The sequence below is a fragment of the Manis pentadactyla genome, chromosome 1 (genome assembly GCF_030020395.1).
Source record: "Manis pentadactyla isolate mManPen7 chromosome 1, mManPen7.hap1, whole genome shotgun sequence".
Classification (NCBI taxonomy): Eukaryota; Metazoa; Chordata; class Mammalia; order Pholidota; family Manidae; genus Manis; species Manis pentadactyla.
In genome coordinates this window covers 132,348,225-132,372,980 of record NC_080019.1, presented here as the reverse complement: position 1 = coordinate 132,372,980, position 24,756 = coordinate 132,348,225, and the positions used below count along the sequence as shown (strand labels likewise).

The 24,756-nt window shown below is 34.4% G+C and overlaps 1 protein-coding gene across 3 annotated transcripts in view; it reads left to right on the top strand.

Moving 5' to 3' along the window:
- The window catches only part of NCAM2 (neural cell adhesion molecule 2), a 504,953-nt gene that overhangs the window by 233,898 nt on the left and 246,299 nt on the right, over positions 1-24,756 (top strand). The window lies entirely within an intron of this gene.

The following is a 24,756-nucleotide window of genomic DNA, read 5'->3' as shown; positions in this document are numbered from 1 at the left end:
TAATAACTTACTTGATTTTGCCACAATTTGGAATTCAGGTTATTTTAAATTTATACTTTAATGTCTCAGCATATAAATTGGAGATAATGTAATTATTTTTGTAATGATCATTAAATAAAAGGATAAAAGCACTGATTCATTCAGGAGGAACCTAGTGGAATAACATAAAAGTACTGGTTGGTTTGGTGTCTGTAATATTTAACAGTCAACAGATTATTATAGATATTAAATAATGTCTTTGTAGTAATATGAAGGAAAATTTGCATATGGATGAAGAGATAGCCAGTATCTTTCTTTTGAATATACAAGGTATTTAATGATATCTAAATAAGCAAACATCATATTAATGGACATTTCAGAATTTTAACCCTGTCATTAGAATTTTTTTGAAGTATGAAAGCTATGCTCCATTAAATATTAAAATAAAATAGGGTTTTTTTTTTATGTCAAGCAAAGTTCAAATAATGTTTGATGCACTTAATGAACTGAGTTTTAGCTATTTGACAAAGTAAAGTTCTGGGACAACTGACTCTTCTTAAGATTCAAAAAAACATGGACCACAGTAGTAGGTAGCATGAGTGCACTGTGAACTGTGATTTGGCTGTATATTAAATTACTACTGGTAGTTGAATTTCATCATGTTTTAGTTTTCTGTATTTAATTTGTAAAGTCTAGACTTAATATTTGTATGTTTTTAAGTATTAGACTTTACCAGCAGGGACCTAAGAAATATTTCTCTTTGCAGTCATACTATAACATACCATACTATAATCCAGATACAGACCCTGTAGCCAAAGGAATGAGGCACTTTATTCTACATAAGGGAGTGCTGGAAAGATTTACCAAGGTGTTGCCATTTGAGCTTCATCTTGGAAGATGAGTACATGTATGGTAGGCAAAGACAGGGCAAAGGAAAGGATAAGGACATTAAGACATCTAGAAAGACAAAAAGCCATGTGAAGGAGTGATAGAAATGTAGATAAATGCTAAATGCCTTTTGTGCTAAGGGAACTTGGATTTCAGATGTTGTCTGTATGAATCCAACAAAAGCAAAAAGCACTAGAATGTAACCTGAACTTTTATAGTTCCGTTGTGTGCATACGGATTTTTCGTAAATTAAATCATGTTTTACATAACATCAGAATCCTATTGGTTAAGGACCCATTGGAAGTGGAATGTAAATATTTCTGTAATGAAAATAAATTGTCCTATAATTTTTTAAGATATAAAATAAGGGAAACAGAAAGAAGACACCTTATAGATCCTATAAACTTATTTGTATGCATATAACATATAGCACAGATGAATCAGAATATTACATTAAAACACAAATTGTCCTATTAACTGGGGAGATCTTTAGCAAAGTTGAGTTTTAATTTAAAGAGTAGGAAGGAATGTGTACAATAGTGAATTCTGGCAGTCAGGAAGAAGCAGAGTGTCATCTAGTTTGTCTATGTCTTTGCCCAGTTTTCCTCTGATCAGGCAGTAGGATAAGGGTTGAAAGGTGGAACTGCAGTGCTTGATGGAAACTAAGGCCATTCTGTTGAATTTGTTGTGCCAAGTGGGGATCAAGGCTGGGACTCCAACACCAGTGAGCAAAATCAGAACCTAGTTATCTGAACTAGGTTGTCATCAGGTAGGGTTTGCCCACAGGAAATCAAATGAGAACCTGATTGCTAGAAGCAGTACATAAAGTCATTATGAATCCACAAATTACTCTAACCTGCATCGGTCACTTGAGTTATGGATTCTGTAGGCTTATTTGGTACCTATTCCAGATACTTATATGATTCAGAGAGTTAAGCTAATCAATACAAGAAGACCTCCCCAAATGACAAAATATCAGATAACTCATCTGCATAGAAAGTGGGTGACTGCAAAACTACTTCTGTTAAAGGTAAACTGTATATCATCAAGGGGATGCAAATGCTTAAGTATCCTCTTTTTAATATACTATGTCAAGAATTAAACCAAAATCTTGTTGCGCCATTTAAAGTCTTCCTTAAGAAAGATATTGTTCTCATTTTTCAAGTTAAATAAGTAAAGCCATGTCTTTGAACTCTGGAATAGCTCTTTTTAATACATTATTAACTTTTTGTGACTGTGAGCTTGAGGAACTGAATTATTAGAAATATTGTGTTAGACCATAAGTCCCTTTTGAAGTTAATTACAATTAGTTGCTAGAAAGAACTTTCCCAAGATATATTGAAGATATAACAATTTATAAATATTTCCAAGGTAAAAATTTGAGTAGAGGATTGTGTAAAATGTGAAATGTAACACTGGACAATGATATGTGACCTTGAATCAACTGACAATGAATAAAATAGAACATAATAAAGAAACGTTTTAATTATTACTTTAAACCATTTTAATGTCTTCATATTAATAAAATGCAGTCTGTACGAGGTAGCAAAGGAGGATAGAATTGTCTCTGTTGTAATATTAATACTAATTAGAAGATTTTGTAATATTAAGAATTTTATTCACAGTCTATTTTTAAATTAGGATGACCTTTGGTAAAATACTTAGCATCTGTATAATCTTAGTTTTTGTATGGAAAATACATAATTTTCAGCTCATCTTTAATAGATATATTTTATGAAAGATCCATATTTTGATTACAAAATAATATGAATGCTTGAAAAGTAGTACTATGTTGTGGAGATTATTATAGCAGAGACCTTAAGGAAAAAAATCTTGAATATTTTTACCCTGTAGCTACTTCGTTTATGCGTGAAGATAACCATAGAAAAATAAGTGGCTATTCAGTTCTTAAAATTCCCAACATAAATTTTATCATTGCATCATTTCATCTCATATTCAATGAGGTTTTATATTCAACTATAATTTCCTACTTAATTTATAAACATGTTTTCTTTTCCTACAGTTTATGTTTAGTAAGGTAAAACTTGTTGAGATTGACCTATAAAGGTAATGGGTTAAACTAGATTTTTTTTTTCAAAGTCGGACTGGTACATTGGTGTCTCATCTATGCTGTGGTTTCAAATAAAAATAATTGTGACTCTGAATGTACAAATGTTGTACTTCCATGTGATTGCTCTATTGATACTTTGACATTTCCACTCCCAAAATCCTATTAAGAGATAAATTTAAGAACATGAAATGGTAATGGGAAAGTTTAAGAATTGATTACCAGTATCGGATGTCAATTGATGATGGGTTTAGCTTGCATTTTAAAGCATGGTGATGCACCTGGCAATGGGGAGCTCGTCTTGATGACCTGAAGCAGGCTGACAGAATAGGGAGACTTTCAGCCAGTCATGGAAGTGGATCCACCTACAAATGCATGGAGTCATGGCAGAAGTTGTCTGCCTTTTAATTCCATTGTGTTATAGCATGCTATCATAAATGCTCTGAATCTCTGCTCTATATTGAAAAATAAAAGACAGTGTGTGTTCTACACATAAGATAAAATAGTGAGGGCTGGTGTGTCTCTTCACAGGAAGACTGAGAATAAGGAGCAATGACAGACACTAGCATACCTCTATGCTCCAAAAAAGTGGTGCCTGCCACAATTTTCTCTCTTTCCCCATCAAAGGGAAAAAATAGCATGGTATTATGGCATAGAGAAGTAGATCAATATGCAAATAGAAGATCCTGAGGAATCTGTTCAGACCATAGCCTCTGGGGAATTGCTCAGCAATATCTGAAAGTAGCTGGGGTTGGAAGTCTCTGCTAATTTTCAATTATAAATTCAAGAGCTCATGTCACTGTAATGGGTTTAGATGAGAAGATAGAAAATTTGCACCTTCTGCCATAAAATAGTGGAAATGCTGCAATAGTTCGAATTGACCGTGCATTCATTGTTTTCCCTCATCTCCAATCAAGTCCATTTTTCCTTGAAAAATTTTATTAGGAAAATGGATTAACTTGGTAAGAATTTTATCAGTTGCTGGACATTGCCATTTTTGTGTTTACTGTACTTAGAATAGGTAATAGATTATAAACATATAAAATGTTTAACTGTAGTGTTTATTTACCAATTGTGATCATGCTAAGCTATCTTATCATTTGATGGTCATAACTTAAAGCTTTAGTCACCTAGGTTTTACCAGCTGAGGAATTAATTTCTTTAACACTCTTTCAAATAGTGGATATTTAAGAGCACCAGTCCACTCCATGACTTACTTACTGTAGGAATCCTTCATGAAATACAAATTCCTAACAATTCAAGGAGAATAAGAGACCTAAAGGAGGTTTTTGTTTCTTTTTTTTCTCTTTGATTGATTAGAATACGTTTACTTGTATAATTCAACAGGCAGGTTCTCTTTGTTTACTGGAAACAGAATGAAGCATTCTATCTTGAAAAAGGGCAACCAGAGACATATTATAGAGGTCAGCTGGACAGTTGCCCAGGGCTATAATCTATAAGGAGTGTCAGAATATCATTGAAGGGCAATGAGGTGGAGAGAACATCTTATTTACCCAATTTCCCTTGAGAGAGAGAGTATGTTCTGTAGTTGAAGGTAATCCTTTGGTAAGTCACTAGTGATGCTGGGGTAAGGTAGAGGTTGGGGAGACTGAGGAAAGTGGGAGATGGGGAGAAGCCACCCACTGGACACTAAGGGGCCTTCTATGTAGGAGAGATACAGAGCTATTTAATCACTTTCCCCAAGCACACACACATACACACACACACACACATGCACAATGCTACCAGCAGTTCAGCAGTTCTTTCCCATCCTTCTTTCCTAAATCACTAAATAATTCTTAATAATGTTAAACTCTTCACTAAATAAACCTAAATACTGAATACTATAGTAAAAACTATGACTTTTTTTAGTTCAGCTTCAAGGTCAACACCATCTTTTCCCCAAATATAGGCTTAGTAGTTGATTGGCAATTTCATCCACAATGTATAAAAACTTCTTGTTTAATAATAGCATATGTAATTTCTTGCAAAGTATTTTAATTATTAAAAACAGCATGCTGTCATATTCACCAGGCATTGTGATAATCCATAAGGAAGAAGCCTCATTTATTCCTTACAACTATAGGTGACTTACATATGTTAAGAACTAGGATTTGACTTCATTTCAAATCTGGCCAACCCTAGAGGCCTTGGCACCTTGGCATTTTCCATGTATTTCAGGAAAAAGCTTTACTTTAAGTGTCATAAACCATAGTTACGCTTGAGGAAGGATTATTTTGTTTTGCTTTGTTTTTAGCTACAGAAGCTAACTAGATAAAGAGGGGAAAAGAAACTGAAATATCTTACAGAGTGCATATTTCAGAAAGGAGAGAGCACACATTTTCTGAAAGAATACAAATGAAGTGTTGTTCATTTCCTGTCTTCTGTAGTCACTGCTTCTCTCCTCATTCTCCCTTTCAGTGTGTTCTCTCTCTGAAAATGGACTTCCTTTGCTCTATACTCCACATAGTAGAAAAATACATCAACTTCAGCCTGAAAGGTGCTGGCCTTGCTAGATTATAAACCCTTGAGGAGAGAGCCTTCCTAAGTCCTCTTCTCCCATGAGCCCCAATTCTTTACAATAAATACTGGTGAAGATTCAGAGAAACTGAATCAATTGTACATTTTTGAATGATGATAACAGCTACTTTGGAAATGTTGTCTCTTTTAAGAGTAAGCAAGCAGCTGACCATATGACCCAACAATTTGCATCCTTGGTTATGTATTCCAGAGAAATGAAAACTTACATTCATATAAAACATGTGTGTAATGCTTGTAGCAGCTTTTTTGTACTAGCCAAAAACCGGATTCAGCTCAACTGTCTTTCAATAGGTGAGCAATTAAACTGTGGAATACATATGCATGGGAATACTACTCAGTAATCAAAAGGAATGAATAAACTTTGAACAAGTTCAATGCATTTCAGGGAATTGTGCTGAATTTTTAAAAAAAGGCAAAATAAAGGTATATTGAATTATATTATCTAAAATTCTTGAAATGGCTTAATTCAGAAATGGAGAACAGATTATCGGTTGCCAGGATTAGGGATATTGGTGGGGAAGGATAGAGGAAAGTGTGTGTGTGAGTACAAAAGTCAAGAGGGCAGATCCTTGTGGTGTTGGAAGCATCAGTACTGTCATCATGACTGTAGTAGTGGAAATGCAAAATTATACAGATGACAAAACTGTACAAAGCTTAATAAACACACATGTAATACATACAGGCACACACATATACATATACACAAATGACTACAAGCTAAATTGAGGGAGAATGAGTAAGATAGGTCGACTGTATCAAGGATAATATCCATTTGTGATATTATACTATAGTTTTGCAAAACGTTATCATTGGGGAAGATGGCACAACGTGTACATGGGTATCTGTATTAGTTCTTACATCTTCATGTGAATCTTCAATAATCTCAATTAAAATCTCAACTTAAAATGTAGACGACTAAATAGTTATCCCATAAATGAATAAATTAGTTAATAACTTTTAGCTGTGTGTGAATCTATAATGACTTATGACTTGCCTTTTTTTTACTTGCTTATTAATGACCTAAAATCACTATTAGATTTACTAGAAGCCTTCATGACAGTGATAGTGAATAGAAAGGTAAGCATTCCTCTACTGTTAATTGATTTAGTGTGTCTAACTTGTAACTTTAGTACTAAGTTCTGAGTTGTGAATTATTTACCAAAAGTTATGCTAGAGTTTTAAATACTTTAAAGCTAAAGTTGCAATTTTTGCTAAAGGCTTCCCAGTCTTCTACTGATACATAAACAACATTCTTATACTGTTAACTTCATTAAATTATGAAGTTCATAATCTCTTATATACTAGGAAACCATATTGCTCACACTTGGAGTAATTCATGCTTTATCAAGAATTTTCAAGATAAAAACATTGAGGCAACTCTATTAGGAAGAGTGTTCTTGAGGTGTGCTCACATTACAGCATTTTTACTCCTTTTACCTAGGAAGAATCTATAAGGAGTGTCAGAATATGGGGTTCATCACAGGTTCATTCCCATTTGAAAAAACATCCTGTAAATCTTCAGGTTTTATATGAACGTGGCTGCCCATGATGTTAAAATGTCATATGAATGTACAGATATAACATCAGCTGACAGAAAACATAGTTGGACTCCAAATGCAGTCAAGCGGTACATATCCTTTTTTTTGATATATTTTATTTGGAAAAAAACTGCCTGATGTAATAAACACATACACACAATGTTAGGGTGATTGTTTGAAGGACATTTCAATTATTCTACAAATAGACCTCTTAGATCAACAGAACTGAGTAATTTTGACAGCTGCTACTAAATACACATATGCACCTGAAATCTTTGTGATTCAGTTTTGGAGGACAGTACCTGAAAATCAATTTCTACTTTAAGCTCAACCTGCTAGAATATACCAAAGCTAAATTCTAAGTGTTTGCCTTCATTTTCCTTCCTTTTGTGAATGAATTTCACTTATACTAAAGATGTGTAGGAAGTGAAGCTCATTGGGCTGTGTGGGTTTTTGTGCTTTCCACTTACTTTTGTGCAACTTTCCAATTTTTGAGAATTACAGCTTTCCAAGTAAAGCACTTTATGAAAAATGTTAGTGGGGTCCAGATTGTTGAAATAAGTATGGTAATTATCCATACTTTGCATTCTTTGGTAATGTCAGTATTTCTACATAGCCACCTCCAATTTTCTTTCCATGATATCTCATTTCTGTGAAGTACTTATTAAATTATGCAACATGTAATGAAAAATTAATTCGAGTAAAGTCCTCTTTTAATATGGAAGTCAGGACAATTGGCTATTTAACTGTACTATCTTAAGATTTAAATTTCTTCTTCCCATCCCAAATGATTATCTTTAGCTCCTGAGAAATTACTAAAAAGTGTTATTTCTTGATACAACTGGCTATGCTATCAGCCAAGGCATTATAAGGAAGGAGGAATATTTGGAATCAAGCTTTAGACCTTGAAATATACTTCGATATGAGCATTAGAGGTATCAACAAAATGATGATTGCTTCAAATAAATCAAACAAGTTTGTAAAGAAAAAAGAAAAATGAAATTAGGATTGGTTTATTAGAATGACTTAAACTCTGATATCAATTTTAGCTTGAAGTAGCACTAGAAAAACTCTTGGCAGGAGGAGTGTTGTAATTCTGGAAATATGTTAATTTCAGTAGTCTTTTGAATACGTTTAACAATATGAAACATTGAAAATGAGAAGCTAATATTGAAGTTTTACTGATCATTATATTTGTGATGATCAAAGCCTAAAAACAGAAAAGAAAATGAAAACTATGATGACTGTGGAGTATAGGGAACTTATATAGAACCAACCCCAGAAGTTAAGGGTATTTTAAGAGAAGTGCCATGAATCTAGTGAACTTATGTGCTTAAGAAGTTCTATACATGTATGTGTTCACTTTTCTGCAGAATAATACATACTGTATCAAGAACTTTCAGGATAAAATGATTTTGACAATGAGCTATAGAGACATTTATATTAAAGTAGAAACACTGTTAGGAAGTGTTTGAAAAAGACATGTAAGGATTATTTTCAGTGCCAACAATTCATTAAAAAGTTTTTCTTAAAGATTGCTCTGATAAATAAATAAAAGATTGCTTATATAAAAGGATATAGATATATATGTAAAAGGATACAAATATATATGTGTATATATAAATATACATGTATGTATATATATGTGTATCTCTATATGTATGCATGTATACATATATATGTGTGCATGTATCCAGGGTTGTTAGGTATTTGATAAAGAGGCCATGGAGGGAAAAAAAGTCAGTCTGATAACAAAATCTTTGATCTCTTTTTCCTGCCACTTTCCATGTGGATGGGGAGAAATGTAAGTGGTAGAAGGCTGATAAAATAGTTATTTTGATAACATAAGCAGGTACTATCCATTTCCCATACCTTTGGGTCTTAGGCCTACTCTACCCAAGACAATTTTTGGCTTGCGATTTTAGCAGAGATAGTCTAGAATTATTCAGTAAGTTTTGCCTGTGTGCCAGCCACTGTGCTAGGCATCAGTAAAATATCAGGTAGTCAAAAAGCCAGACACTTAATTATCAGGCTTAGGAGTTTGTAACACCTGGGAAAGAAAAAACAACCAAGAACAGAAGCATAAACAGCACAAACTGAATAAATGGAGTATGTTGAGGAAGGGTGAATAAAAAATCAGAACACATGTAAGATACTGCTGTGTTTTTGTAGGGTTGTAATTTATCACCTTTTTTCCTCCCCTGTGAGTTACAAAACAACTGAAAATGGACATGGAGTTGGACAGATGGAGAACAAAACTTCAGCTTTATTTCTGCTAAAACTGGTTTGGAGGACATGACCTTGTTCTGTGGCCACAGTCTGGCTTCCTAATACTTGTTCTTTGAGATGAACTTTATCCAGAATTGTAAGCCTGCCCAAGGATTGGACTGTAGAATACAGCAGAATGCATTGTCCTACCCAGCAAGGAGTTGAGCCACACATGTCCATTTCTTTCTCACTAGCTTGTCAATCTTATTACACCATTCTTTTCTTGGTTATGATGAATAAGGGGATGGAGACAAAAGGTAGACTTGTCCTTTCAGCACATGATCTGGCTGAGCACTGGAATGAGAATTTCTTTCCTCTAGAAATGTCAAGAGTTGTTGCTTTAGGCTTTACTGAATGGAAAACTCAGTCTTACCACCACATGAAACTGAATTCTAGAAACAATCCTAGAACCTCATGGAAGGAGCACATCCCTGTTAGCACCTTGGCTAGCTCTGTGCAGATACTTGCTAAAACTTCTGAGCCGCAGAAACTGTGAGGTAATAAATAGGTGTTGTTGAAGCCACTAAGTTTGTTCAGTAGAAACCTAAGACATTTGACAAACGCATTTACAACATTCTTTTACACAGGATATACTTGTGTTTGTAAGCGTGACCAAGCTGCTGAACCAAGAGCAGTCCAGTGCAGAGAAAACTTAGTTACCAGATTCTATAGAGCATATACTGAAATAGCAATAGAAGAATTATTTTTACTTTAAAGGTTCATGACCAAGTACACTTTCAGCCCTCTTGGAGTTATAGTTCATTGCTTTTTAGACTTTCCCATTGATGATTTGCACTTTGGAAAAATATTCAGAGTTTAGAAGTTGTGAGGAAATAAACCAAAGATGTGGCCTAATCCTAGTGTGTGGGGTAAGCTAGCTCAGCTGTGTTGTTTCACTCAATGCATAACTTAATTTGTTTTTAAAGAATGACAGAAAACTATCCTTATACTACCTAAAATATCTAGTATATTTTTTAAAGTAAATTTTTTTCCAGAGTTTTGAGATTCTTTTGATGAGGGAAAGCTCAAAAACAACAGACAACAGTAAGATTCATGTTTTGTGTTGTTTCTGTGAACCAAGCTACCATTATCTTCCCTTTCCCAGACATATACCAGCATGTCAGTATCCTGCATTTTGGACATTTGGAGGACTTAGATGTATTGATATGTAAAGAAAATGAGACAAGATCTTTATAGGAAAACATTGTTTTTGCTACCATATATCCTAAGTTTTTAGAGCATAGAGTGGGTTGAAATCTTTGAAGATCCTCTTATAAGCTACCAGTTACAGGTGAGACATGGAGACCCAAAGATTATGAATGTTTTGCTCAAGATCAGCAGCCTCAGTGTTTTCTTTTTCATATTTTTGCCACTGCAATGCTCACTAAATTCATCTATATATTATCTTAAAAAGAAGAGGAAAAATAGCATATATGTGGATATTTAATGAGCAAAATATGCCTCTTTCAAATCCAATCTATGGTAAAAGTGAAAATTTTTACATAATAGCTTCTAAATGGAAACCTCTTTAGCTAATATCTAATAATTTAAATTTCTCCCATTAGAAATCAAACCACTCTTCTAGAACACACATGATCTTCCACTTTTTCTTCTCCTGTAAGAGGCAGCAGATGTCCCCTCTTTTATTGGGCAACAGGTGTTGCAAACTAGATAGTGAATTGTTGTGTTAAAGGTTTTGTAGGCAGAATAGTGTCTTCCCCCAAACCGTCTCTGTGCCTGGAAGTGGTGGATATGTTATATTACACGGCAAATGGGAAATAAAGTTGTAGGTAAAATTAAGGCTGCTAATCGGCTAGCCTTAAAATACAAATTCTCCCCTAGAACCTTCAGAAAGAAACACCCCTGCTGACACCTTAATTTTAGCACAGTAAGACCTGTATCAGACTTCTGACTTACAGACTATGCATTTTTATTTAAAGAACACCAAATTTGTGATAATTTTATTACAGCAGCAAATAGAAAATTAAAACAAAAGTAAGTCTCATGTTATTAATTTGGTTCCACTCAGTTTAAAATGTTGATTTACTGAAGTCCCTTCGAAGGAACTTTATCTCCTCATCCCACCCTTTCATTGATTCTCTTCTTCTCTACCTCCCATATCTATTTTCATTAACTGATCCTTTGACACGCACCCTTCGTGAATCTCACAATGTAATATGCACAGAAATCCCCATCTTATATGTTAAAATGTAGGTTCTGTTTCAGTCAGGGTGGGGCCTTGTATTCTGCATTTGTTACAAGCTGCTGGTCTACAGATCATACTTTGCTACCCAGCATGAATCAGTTTGCCACAGATGGAACTACTTTCAAACTTCTAGCTGAGCCATATATAATTATTATTATTTTTAAAGAACTGGTTAATAGGCTTATATATATTGTTTACTTTAAAATGACTGGTTAATAAACTAATATATATTACATATAAGAAACAAAGCCACATTTTTGGAAAATTCTTTTATGTGCTAGGAATTCTAAAGCTCTAACTCCATACTGAGGGAATAAATGTACTTGAGAAATTAAGTAACATCATCAGAATTAGAGTTGAATGTGAAAATCTCCAAAACATTGTGCTACAAAGTACCATAGTACTTATTAAAAACAACAACAAAAGTCTGGGTACATTTGTGCATGGTTTATAAAACAAAACTTTGACAACTAGTGATTAGTCTTTAGAGATGGGTACTGGAACATGAAATTTCTCTTGCAGTATACCTTTTCAACTGACATGCTCTGCAGAATGCATTACAGATTATCAAAATCAACTGACTGTGTCTGCTATCATGACCAAGCGCAAAGACCACCACTTCCCTTTGAAAGTCAGCATTCATCTTCACAAATAGTCATTACCTCGAAGGAGGTCTGTAGTTAGATGGTGGTGAAAGAAGTAATAACTGCCCAGCAGTTCCAAGAGGTGATCTAAATACAGCAGGATGTGTCACATCATGGTTTCAGTCATCAAGGGGCTGTTTAAAAACCAGTATTTAGACCTCCTCCTAGATCAAGTAAAGTAGAATCTCTGTTAGTAAGCCTAAAGAATTAGTAGTTTTTTAAAAGCTTTCCAGGTGTTTCTAGCAGTCCTCCAGTTTAGGGCTGCATTCCATTGATCTGGAGTGGCACTGTCTGCATGTGATATTAAGCACTTGACATATATGTAGTTTGAATTAAGATGTTCTATAACCATAAAAACACACAAATTTTGTAGGCTTAATATGAAAAATGAATGTAAAATACCTCAGTAATTTTTATAATGATTACATGTTGAAATAATGATTTGGACATATTGGGTAAAACAAAATGTGTTAAAAATAGCATTTGATTATTTTCATTTTTATTACTGTAGCTGCTAGAAACTTTAAAATTATTTATGTGGCTCATGCTTGTGACTTGCCTAATACTTCCATTCAATGATGGTCTAGCAAGTCATATACTGTTCTAAATTGTTGGCCCACAGAGCACCTCTCTCTTCTGCTGTTATTTCACTCTTCCTTTTTAATGTATTTCAAACTGCTACATGCTCAAGCCATCCTACAGCTACTTTAGTAGACATTGATTAAGTCCAGTCATTTATTACAGACATCTTTAGGCTTCCCTATAAAACTTCTCTTCTTCCTGTTCCTCAAGTAATAGGTGAACTCCAAAAATTATGGGGTCATGATTTAATTGGTTTTAGTCATTAGAGTTTCAGTGCATACTTGAGTGTGATATACAGCAATATTCTACAAAGAACAATTGTAAGACAAATCCTCCCTCCAAATATAATAATTGAAGAAACACTGATTATTACATACTGATGAAGTAATATTGGAAAATCTCTCTCTTTTAAGGAAAATGATCATAGCTTCATGTATTTGAAAGGAATATGGTGACCTGGGATTATTTATACAGTAACTACTTGTGTTTTTGGTATTCTCTTTATCTGCTTTTATTTTCTTCTCTATCCTTAATTCCACTCATATTTATTGAGGAGTGGGAGAACATAAACCTTTAAGATTATAATCAGGTGAGCTAGACAGATTATATTATTCTTCCTCTAATTCCCTCTTAGTCTCCTTTTATGAGAAAAACCCAAGGAAAATATTATGTAATCTTTAATTCTCTCTTTCATTTTTTCTTATACTCTTTCTTTTGGGACATGATGCTTTATTGATCCATGTGAAGCCTGGCTGTTATATTCTGTATTGTTCATTACTTCTATTTTTTTTTTTAGAAAAGTAATATTTTCCAACTAATACATGAAATTGAGTTTCTTTTCATATTTCTGCTAAGAACCAAAATCATCCACATCTGGGAGTATATGTATGCTTACGTACATTTATAACATACACACATTTATTGTATTAGTCATGATATTTTCTACACAATCAGACTCAGTAAGATACACACACACACATATATATATATCAGTATTGTTCAATATGGTGGCAAGGGAGGTCTCTCAACACAGTGGCTCCCGTAGACACACCAAATCTACATCTACATATAGAAAAATGTTTCTCTGAAAAAGACTTGAAACTGCCTGAACAGCTCATCCACAAAAATAGGATAAAAAGGCCACATCAAGATAGAAAGGAGAGGGAGAGAAGTGAACTTCTCGAAAACCACATTTCCAGCACAGTGATCCATAAGTGGGGGGCATCTCACAAATATGGATCATGTCTCTAAGGAGTGAGGGGTTTGAGCCCTGACTCTTGGGCCTTGCACCAGACAGATGAGCACCCAAAACGTCTGTCTTTTTTATCCAGCAGACAGAAGGGGTTGCAGGAAACCAAGACTCCACTTTTAAGGGTGTCATGCACAAGCTCACTTGCCCTGGAACTTAGCACAAAAACAGCAGGTTGAGTAGTGCTAGAACATATGTGAAGGATATTCACTGGCTTATATTGAAGCATCTGTTGGAGAGTCAGGGAACTGTTGGAACTCACTCCAGGGACAGAGGTGTCTGTGCAAGCAATTTCTGCACTGTCCTACCTTGCTAGTACTGCTTGCCCTGCACTGTACTCTCCCATAGCCCCATGGCACTAAACCTGGCAGCCAGATGTTACCTGGCCTGGCTGCCTCATGGACCCACCCTTCCAAAGCCAGTGGGCAGGCTGGCCTCAGCTGGGCACTCTCCCAAGGCTCTGCCAAAGCTGGTGGTTGAGTGAAATCTGCACAGGGGACACCCCTTGAATGCCTTTCTCTGGTGGCCTGAGCTGCTGTGGTTCTGGGCTCCATGGGATGAAGTAATCATAAGAACAGTTCTTGGAAGACTACCACCCCTAGGGCACCATACAAACAGCAGATCGAAACATACCCCCAGTCTTCCTGTAACCACTCCTTAAAGACTGGAAGAGATTGCTGTTTCATCTGATATATAGAAATACAGAGTCAAGCAAAATGGTGAAACACAGGAATACATTCTAAATAAAACTCTGAAAAGTCAAACCTTAATGAAGCCAAGACAAGAAATTTACCTAATAAAGAGTTCAAAGTAATGGAAATAATGATGCTCACTGATTTTGGAAGAATGGATAAATACAGAGAAAACTTCAACAAAGAGATAAAATATATATGAAAGTCCAAAACACAAGGAATAGAGAGAAAGAATACAATAACTGGACTAAAAAATAAACTAGAGGGGCTCAACAGCAGACTAGATGAAACAGAAGAAGGGATCAATGTTCTGGAAGATGTGGCAGTTGAACTCACCCAAACAGAACAGAAAAAAGAAAAAGTAATTTTAAAAAGTAAAGATATTTTAAAGGACATGTAGGACAAAATTAAAATCTTGAACAATATTCATATAATGTGGTCCCATAAGGAAAAGAGAACGAGAAAGGGTGAAAAAATTTATTTGAAGAAATATGGCTGGAATTTTCCATAATCTGGAGAAGGAAATAGATATCCAAATTCAGGTATCCCAAAAGTTCCAAATAAAATCAACCAAAGGAGATCCACATGAAGGCACATTATAACAAAAATGTCAAAAAGTAAAGATAAAGAGAGAATCTTAAAAGCAACAGGAGGAAAGCAACATGTTACATACAAGAGAACCCATACAAGATAATCAGATTTTTCAGCAAAAATTTTGCAAACCAGAAGGGATGATATATTCATGGTATAATATATTCAAAGTACTGAAAGGAAAATAATCCCAGTGAAGAATACTCTATCCAGCAAGGTTATCAATCAGAATTAGAGAGAGAAAGATATTTCTAGATAATCAAAAGCTAGAGGAGTTCCCCACCACTACACTGGCCTTACAAGAAATGTTAAAGAGACTTCTTTAAGCTGAAAAGAAATTGCACTAATAAGTAATAAAAAAAAATCTAAACATAAATATCTCACTAGTAAAGGTAAATATATGTAAAGCTATTGCACTAATCACTTGTAAAGCCAGCATGAAGGTTAAAAGATAAAAATGTTAAAAATACTATAACTACAACCAAATGATTTCACTCATATGTGGAGTATAAGAACAAAAGAAAACTGAAGGAACAAAACAGCAGCAGAAGCACAGAACCCAAGAATGGACTAACAGTTACCAAAGGGAAAGGGACTGGGGAGGATGGGTGGGAAGGGAGGGATAAGGGTGGGGAAAAAGAAAGGGGGCATTACGATTAACATGAATAGTGCAGGGTGGGGGCACAGGGAGGGCTGTGCAACACAGAGAAGATAAGTAGTGATTTTACAGCATCTTACTATGTTGATGGACAGTGACTGTGAATGGGGATGTGGGGGGGACTTGGTGAAGGGGGGAGCCTAGTAAACATAATGTCCTTCATGTAATTGTAGATTAATGATAACAAAGTAAAATTTAAAAAAATACTATAACTACAATAATTAAGGAATATATAAAATAAAAAATGTAAAATGTGACATCAAAAATATAAAACATAGGAAGAGGGAGTGAAAATGTAGGGTTTTAGAATGTGTTTAAACTTGCTCTCAGCTTAAAATAAACTAGTATATGTGTTGGCTGGTATGCATAAGTCTTGTAGTAACCACAAAGCAACAACTATAGTAGATACACAAAAGATAATGAGAATGGAGTCTAAACATAGCACTAAAGTGAGATATCAAACCACAAAGTAAGAGAGGAACCACAACAAAAAAATCAAAAGAGAATAAAAAAATACCTTAGAACAAATTAAATTGAAAATATACCACAGTTGCATCCAAAGCAGTCTTATAAGGGAAATTCATAGTGAAAAAGTCCTACCTCAGGAAACAAGGAAGATCTCAAATAAACAATCTAACTTTATACCTAAAGGAACTAAAAAAAGTAGAATAAATGAAGCCCAACTTAGTAGAAGGAAGGAAATAATAAAGATCGAAGTGGAAATATATATGGAACCATAAAATCCCAGATAGCCAAAGCAGTCTTAACAGAGAAGAACAAAGCTGGAATCGTCACACTTCCTGATTTTAAACTATAGTACAAATTATAGTAATCAGAATAATATGGCATTAAAGACACACACACAGATCAATGTTACAGAATATAGAGCCCAGAAATAAACTCATGCATATATGCTCAATTAATTTACAACAAAGGTGGCAAGAAAATCCAGTGGAAGATAACAAGTCTTTTTTATTTAATGGTGTCTGGAAACCTGAGCAGCTCCATGGTAAAGACTGAAACTGGACCACTATCTTACATCATACACAAAAATTAACTCAAAATGAATTAATGATCTGAATATAATGCCACTTACCATAAAACTCCAAGAAAAAAACAGGTAGTAAGCTCCTTGACAATATATTTTTGGATCTGACTACATAGGCAATGGCAACAAAAGCAAAAATAAGAAAACTGGGCTATAGCAAATTAGAAAGCTTCTACATTGCAAAAGAAAACATAAGCAAAAAGACAACCTACTGAATGGGAGATGTTTTCAAATCATATATTTAATAAGAGGTTAATATCCAAAATATATAAAGAATGAATATAACTCAATAACAAACAAAAGTGATTTAAAAATGGGCAGAAGATCTGAATAGATATTTTTCCAAAGAAGGCATGCAGATGGCCAGCAAGCACATGTAGTCCCTAATAATCAAGGAATTATAAAGCAAAACCACAATGAGTTACCTGTCAGAATGGCTATTATCAAAAAGACAAGAAATATTAAATGTTGGTAAGTATATGGAAAAAAAAGAGATCCCTTTTGCATTGGTGTTGGGAATGTAGACTGGTATAGCCACTATGTAAAACAGTGTGGAGGTTCCTCAAAAAGTTAAAAATATAACTACCATATGATCAGAATTTCTACTTTTGGGTATTCAAAGAAAATGAAAGCACTAATTTGAAAACATATATGCACTCCTATGTTCATTGCAGCATTATTTGTGATAGCCAAGATTTGGAAAAAACTTAAGCATCCCTCAATAGATGAATGGATAATAAAGATTTTGTGTGTGTGTGTGTGTGTGTGTGTGTGTGTGTGTGTAATGGAATACTACTCAGCCATAAAAAATAATATAGTCTTACTATTTGTGACAACACTGATCAATTTTGAGGGGGTTAAGTTAAATAAGTCAGATAGAGAAAGAAAAATACTATGATCTAACTTACATGTGGAATATATACTTTTAAAAAATGAACAAATAAAATAAAACCAGACTGATAGATAGGGATAAATAACAGACTGATGGTTTGCAGAAGAGAGTAGGTGAAATAGGATAATGTTATCAAGAGGTACAAACTTTCAGTCATGAAATCAATGTCATAGGGATGCAACATACAGCATGGTTACTATAGTCAATATTATATTGCATATAAAAAACTTATGTGGTGATGGAGGAAACTAGCTTATTGTGGTGATTATTTCAGAGTATATACAAATATCAAATCATTATGTTATACACCTGAAACTAATGTAATATGATATGACACTTAGTCCTCAAAAAAATAGGATATATGCATGTATATGAATGAAATAGATTTATTCTAAAGAATTAGCTCATACATTTGGGGCTTGCAAGTCTGAAATTTGTAGGACAGGCTGTCAGGTTGGGAGCTCAAATAAAATTCTGTGTTACAGTCTTGAAAATTATATTTTTGAGGACCATAATACCTTCTACTTATTGGATGAAGCCCATCCATATGGAGGGCAATATCCTTTACTTAAACCAACTAATTGTAAACATTGCTCAAATCTACAAAGGGCCTTCAGAGCAACATTTAACCTAGTGTTTGATCAAACAGCCAGCACCGTGGCTATCTAGAGAAGTAAACACATGAAGTGTGTATGTATATATATACATATAAAGGTTTATAATAGAGTGACTATATTCTGAGGTGATTAAAAGCCTGAAATGGTAAAGATATCTAAATAGTTAGGTGTCTTAAATCACACCAAAATCTACACACACACACACACAAATCTTTCAGATTCTATTAAATCTCAGAATCATAGAAATACCAAGTTTATATGGAGAATACATAATTTTATCCTCCCATTTACTGAATCATGGGGTCTGTAAGAGAATACAGCAAAACAAAACTCAGTCATGATTAACATATATTATAAAATCAGTATTATACATTTGTAAGTGAGATCATTAGATGTAATCCAAAAACACAGGTCATTTAGAAGTATTCTTATTAAAATAAATAACATTTAACCACAAAAGGCCCCGCATAGCCAAAGCAATCCTGAGAAGGAAGAATAAAGCAGGGGGGATCTTGCTTCCCAACTTCAAGCTCTACTACAAAGCCACAGTAATCAAGAAAATTTGGTACTGGCACAAGAACAGACCCACAGACCAGTGGAACAGGATAGAGAGTCCAGATATTAACCCAAACATATATAGTCAATTAATATATGATAAAGGATCCCTGGACATACAATGGGGAAATGACAGCCTCTTCAGCAGCTGGTGTTGGCAAAACTGGACAGCTACATATAAGAGAATGAAACTGGATCATTGTCTAACCCCATACAAAAAACTAAATTTGAAATAGATCAAAGACCTGAATGTAAGTCATGAAACCATAAAACTCTTAGAAAAAAACATGGGCAAAAATCTCTTGGACATAAACGTGAACAAATTCTTCATGAACATATCTCCCCGGACAAGGGAAACAAAAGCAAAAATGAACAGTGGGACTCTATCAAGCATAAAACTTCTATACAGCAAAGGACACCAGTGATAGAACAAAAAATCATCCTACAGTATGGAAGAATATATTCATAAATGACAGATCCGATAAAGGGTTGACATTCAAAATATATAAAGAGCTTACACAACTCAATGAACAAAAAGCAAATAATCCAATAAAAACATGGTCAGAGAAGCGGAACAGACAGTTCTCCAAAGAAGAAATTCAGATGGCCAACAGACACATGAAAAGATGCTCCACATCGCTAGTCATCAGAGAAATGCAAATTAAAACCACAATGATATATCATCTCACACCAGTAAGTATCACCACATCCAAAAGACAAACAACAACAAATTTTGGCAAGGTTGTGAAGAAAGGGGAACACTCCTACACTGCTGGTGGGAATGTAAATTAGTTCAACCATTGTGAAAAGCAGTATGGAGGTTCCTCAAAAAGCTCAAAATAGAAATACCATTTGACCCAGGAATTCCACTCCTAGGAATTTACCCTAAGGATGCAGCAGCCCAATTTGAAAAAAAAACAGATGCTTATCACACCACGATTTACAATATCCAAGAATTGGAAGCAACCTAAGTGTCCATCAGTAGATGAATGGATAAAGAAGATGTGGTACATATACACAATGGAATATTATTCAGCCATAAGAAGAAAACAAATCCTACCATTTGCACAACACGGATGGAGCTAGAGGGTATTATGCTCAGTGAAATAAGCCAGGTGGAGAAAGACAAGTATCAGATCATTTCACTCATCTGTGGAGTATAAGAACAAAGAAAGAACTGAAGGAGCAAAGCAGCAGCAGACTCACAGTACCCAAGAATGGACTAACGGTTTCCAAAGAGAAAGGGACTGGGGAGGATGGGTGGGAAGGGAGGAATAAGGTTGGGGGAGAAAGGGGGCATTATGGTTAGCATGTACAATGGGGGGGGCACAGGGAGGACTGTACAACACAGAGAAGACAAGTAGTGAATACAGCATCTTCCTACACTGATGGACAGAGACTGTAATGGGGTATGTTGGGGGGACTTGGTGATGGGGGAGTCTAGTAAACATAATGTTCCTCATGTAATTGTAGATTAATGATACCAAAATAAAAATAATAAGTAACATTTAATATTTAATGTAACTGCAGAATTGTTGGCAAAAAATCACATATTTGGAGTAACTTATTAGGAAGTATAGAATAAGGGCAACTACTCAAGAAGGTGTATTTTGGAATACTCTGTAGTTACAGAAAGTATTATAGTTCAGGTGAGGGCTTCCGTATTAGCTTGGGGTAAAACCACACAGTATAATTTCAGTTCACTAAACAAATCTGAATGTTCTGGCTTCAAATCACTTGTCTCCTCATTCAAACATTGTGATTACATTATGTAATATTCACTGGATTATAGAACAAGTGTAATGTATTTACTTTTTATTTAGTTGTGGGATATAAAATGTCAACTAGCCCTTCATGTATTTGGTCTTATCAACATATTAAGTGCATTTCATTTACAGCTTTGTATGTTTCCCTTACATATTTGAATGTTTCTATCCATTTTGGCTTATTTCTTTAGCCTCATTCATCTTTTTCAGCTTTTGGGTTCATGAAGTTGGATTTTATACCAGTGAATTAGTTAGAGATAGTTCTGAACAGCTATATAATTTTATCCACTAAAGCATTGAATTTCCTTATGTGTTGGTAATAATGCCTATTAGAACACATCATAAAATGATTTACATTAATGCCAATTTCACAAAAACTAATTGAATGAATATAGTGGAAGGAAAACATAATGAACTAGTTGGTATGAAAATCATTAGCAAAATAAAGCTAAAAGATTTTAAAGTGGAATAGCTTCACAGTTTTTTAAAGCAGCACTTCATTATAACAATTCAGGCAGAATCCCATGTATATTTGATAACAACACAAAAAATGGGAGAAACAGTGTTATGTTTTTAAATGTATGAACACTTTACTGCCCTTGTAGCTTTGACTGCAGTCTATTGACCTGAGCAATAAGCTTTTAAAGTTATTAAATTTTGATGTCACTGTTGGAATACTGATTAAGCAAGAAAAAAAAACAGCCTGGTAAATGTGAATTTAAGTCCTTCTTTTAATAGTTAATGACTGTAACAATCTCTTTCAAACTTTAAGAAGTCTAACCTATAAAATAGGGAAAGTGTATTTTCTACTTGGTTGTCATTAAATATGATGACTGAATAATTGTTTTCCTATGATAAATATTCACTCTGTAGTGCCTATACTAATAGATAAATAATTGCCACTTTTGTATTGTTGATATAGCATAAATACATACATTCATACATACATACTGTCTTGCCAATGGGATTCAACCCCGGGCAAGTTCGCTATAGATTCACTGTGACCAAAGAAATTGACAGCAAAACGTTCTTTGGGGTGAAAGAGTTTACTACCTGGCTTGTTCTCCCGTTGCTAGGTCGAGCAGTAGCATCTCTGCCTCCACCCAGAGCACTGGGCGGAGCTCTCTATATAGCGCAATAATAGCTTATTGCCTAAAGGTGTGGAAGTGGTAACCTAGCAACAGGCCAGTTACATCATCAGGTGGTTTAAGTTCAGTGAGGATCCTGACCATAGGAACCCCAACTTCCCCACACATACATACAAATATATATATATACACACACACACACATATACACATTTACATACCCTTTGCTCAGATTATTATTTTAAAGAGTATCCCTTATATCCTGGTACATCAAGTTAGCTATCAGGTAATTACCTATGCTTAGTGCTTTATATATATTAGCTCAATTTGCATAGCAACCTCAATGAGGGAGGCATTATTCTCCCCATTATAGATAAAGTAACTGATGTACAAAGACACTAAGCAATTCTAATCCCTTTAAAAGGTAGACACAACTTACACGTGACTGTCTGAATATAGAATCTGCATCGCAGCATCACACAGTACTTTATTTTTTATATGCTATCTGTCTGTTCCTCTTCAGCGTAACATTTGCTTCTGCTGTTTCATTCAAATATTGCCAATATCCAAAAGTTCACAAAATCCAAGTTTTTTGTGTGTGATCTTACTTTAAGTAATAAAGACACTGACTCTCTGGAAGCCCTTTTCTATTTTTAGCTTTCTGCTGTCCTGCGTCCCCTTGGCTTCTTTGTTCACTGGCAGTCTTGTCCACTTGCAGCATGCTGTGGAGGAGGGGGATGGACTGAGGACACAGACCTGATTTACAATCCTGTGGTATTAGGAAAGTCACTTATTTCTGAACACTGTATTCTTGCAGTGGATAGTAATGATAACTATCTTGCAGAGATATTATGAAGATTAAGTGGATAACATTTGTTCATATCACACTTAACAGTTCATATCACTTTCAAGTTTGACTGCATTATCTTACCAATTTATTTTTGAGATTGTGGTCATGTAACAAATGGGTTTTCTAAATTTCTGCTGTTGAACACTCTTCGCCCTATATATTGTATTTCTGTTGCAAATTGCATCCACACTTATGTTTCTAAATATTATTTTATTACCTTGACTCCCTTTAGTTACTCTGTGTTTATGCTATAGATTCTACTCTCACTTTCTTATTGCTACTTGGCTGTTGCATTAGTCTTTGCTCATTTTGTGTCACTCATTTTGTGTCACTCTGTGCTCTGTTCTCAAAATATCCTTGCTAATAAATGCATTTTACCTTAACACACAAATTCCAAAATAGTCAGTGGCTACTCATTGCTATCCAAAAATCTGAAAATTATCTATCAAGAAATTAAAGTTATTTAAGAAAGTCTCTGAAATCTCTGTGCTTAGTAAACATTGTTTATTTTGCCTATTCTTGAAATCAAACTCATTCTTCAAAAACTAAATCATATGCTTGCCCATAACTAAAGTTGGGATATGATGTCTTCTAAAGACATGTCTTCCATCAAACATTTTCATTTGTTATATATTCTGTTAATAACTTTCCTAGAACACTTATCCTAATTTTCTTTTCATTTTACACAACACACATGGGTACATAGCCATACACACTCTTAGGTCCTATGCTACTCACTAAACTACCTTTACTATCCATCACATTGTGGTCAATAACCTTTTATAACTTCATATGTGGATTTTTATTCTATAAATGACATTGAAAATTAATTAGCAAATTTCTGTAATCATAAAAATACCCAAGCAGTAAATACATATTCAATAACATTTATTAATTTAAAAACATTCTTACGGTCATAATTTGTTTTATCCCACATCTGTTAGAACCGTTCGACATGATCAGTATCATGCTTTTCAAATCATGATCATCCAGTTGTATTCTCTAAAAGGACACACTTATTTTCCCATCTGTCAACAAAGGTCCCAATTTTTAGGTCATATAAAGGAAATGGTGAACTGGAGAGGAAAACATTGCCCTTCCAAGTGTACCTGTCTTCAGATCAGTAACAGTCAGCTTAGAGAGTACTACGAGTATTAGATTTTTGTGAACCGTATATTGCCTCTAAATAATTCATAACATAGGAGGACATAAAGCTTGAATTAATGCACCATGCATTGTTATATGATACATAACAAATTTTGTCAGTACTGTTAAAACAACCTTGCTTTGAAAGTTCTCTTTAGACTAGAGTTTGAGGAAGACACACGATTGAAAGAGAAAATAGTTTTATTAATGAGATTCAGAAATTAATGCTTTATCTCAAAACATTGCCAAGCTAATACAATGTAAACAGAGATGAAGTGACATGCTTAACAAGAATAAAGCATAATCTAGAAACAGAAAATAAAGTAGGAAAAACGTTTGCAGTCATCACATTTCAAGCACAATTGGATAGATCCGAAATAAAATCTGTAAAGAAGAAAGCAATCACTGAATGCTACATGACAGGGTGAGGGAGTGGGAAGTTCAGAGCTCTCTAGCATACCTACTATCATAGTGGAGATGTGTAAGTGCTTTCTTATGAAGCCACTGACACTGAATTTTCAATCCAGCTGCAAAAATATGCAGCAATTTGAGAGTCAGCACAGAAAGTCAAAGACAAAATCCCTTCCCCATGGGTGTTATGAAATACTGCAAAATCTTTAAGGCATGAAGGTTTTTCACATTTGTACTCATCTTTGACTAGGAAATGAGTTTCTTCAAAAGAGAAAAGCGATATTATTTCCTATAACTGGCATCAAATGATCCCTTCCATTTTGCTTCAGGTGTTACTGAATTTCCACTGTACTTTAGTTGTCTTAGCTGTACCTGGTATATATAGGACATTTAAAGATAATCTGGGTAAAATATAAGAGAATGTTTAGATACTGTTATTTTTATCTATAGCTCATATCTTTAAGTAGACATCCTTCACCA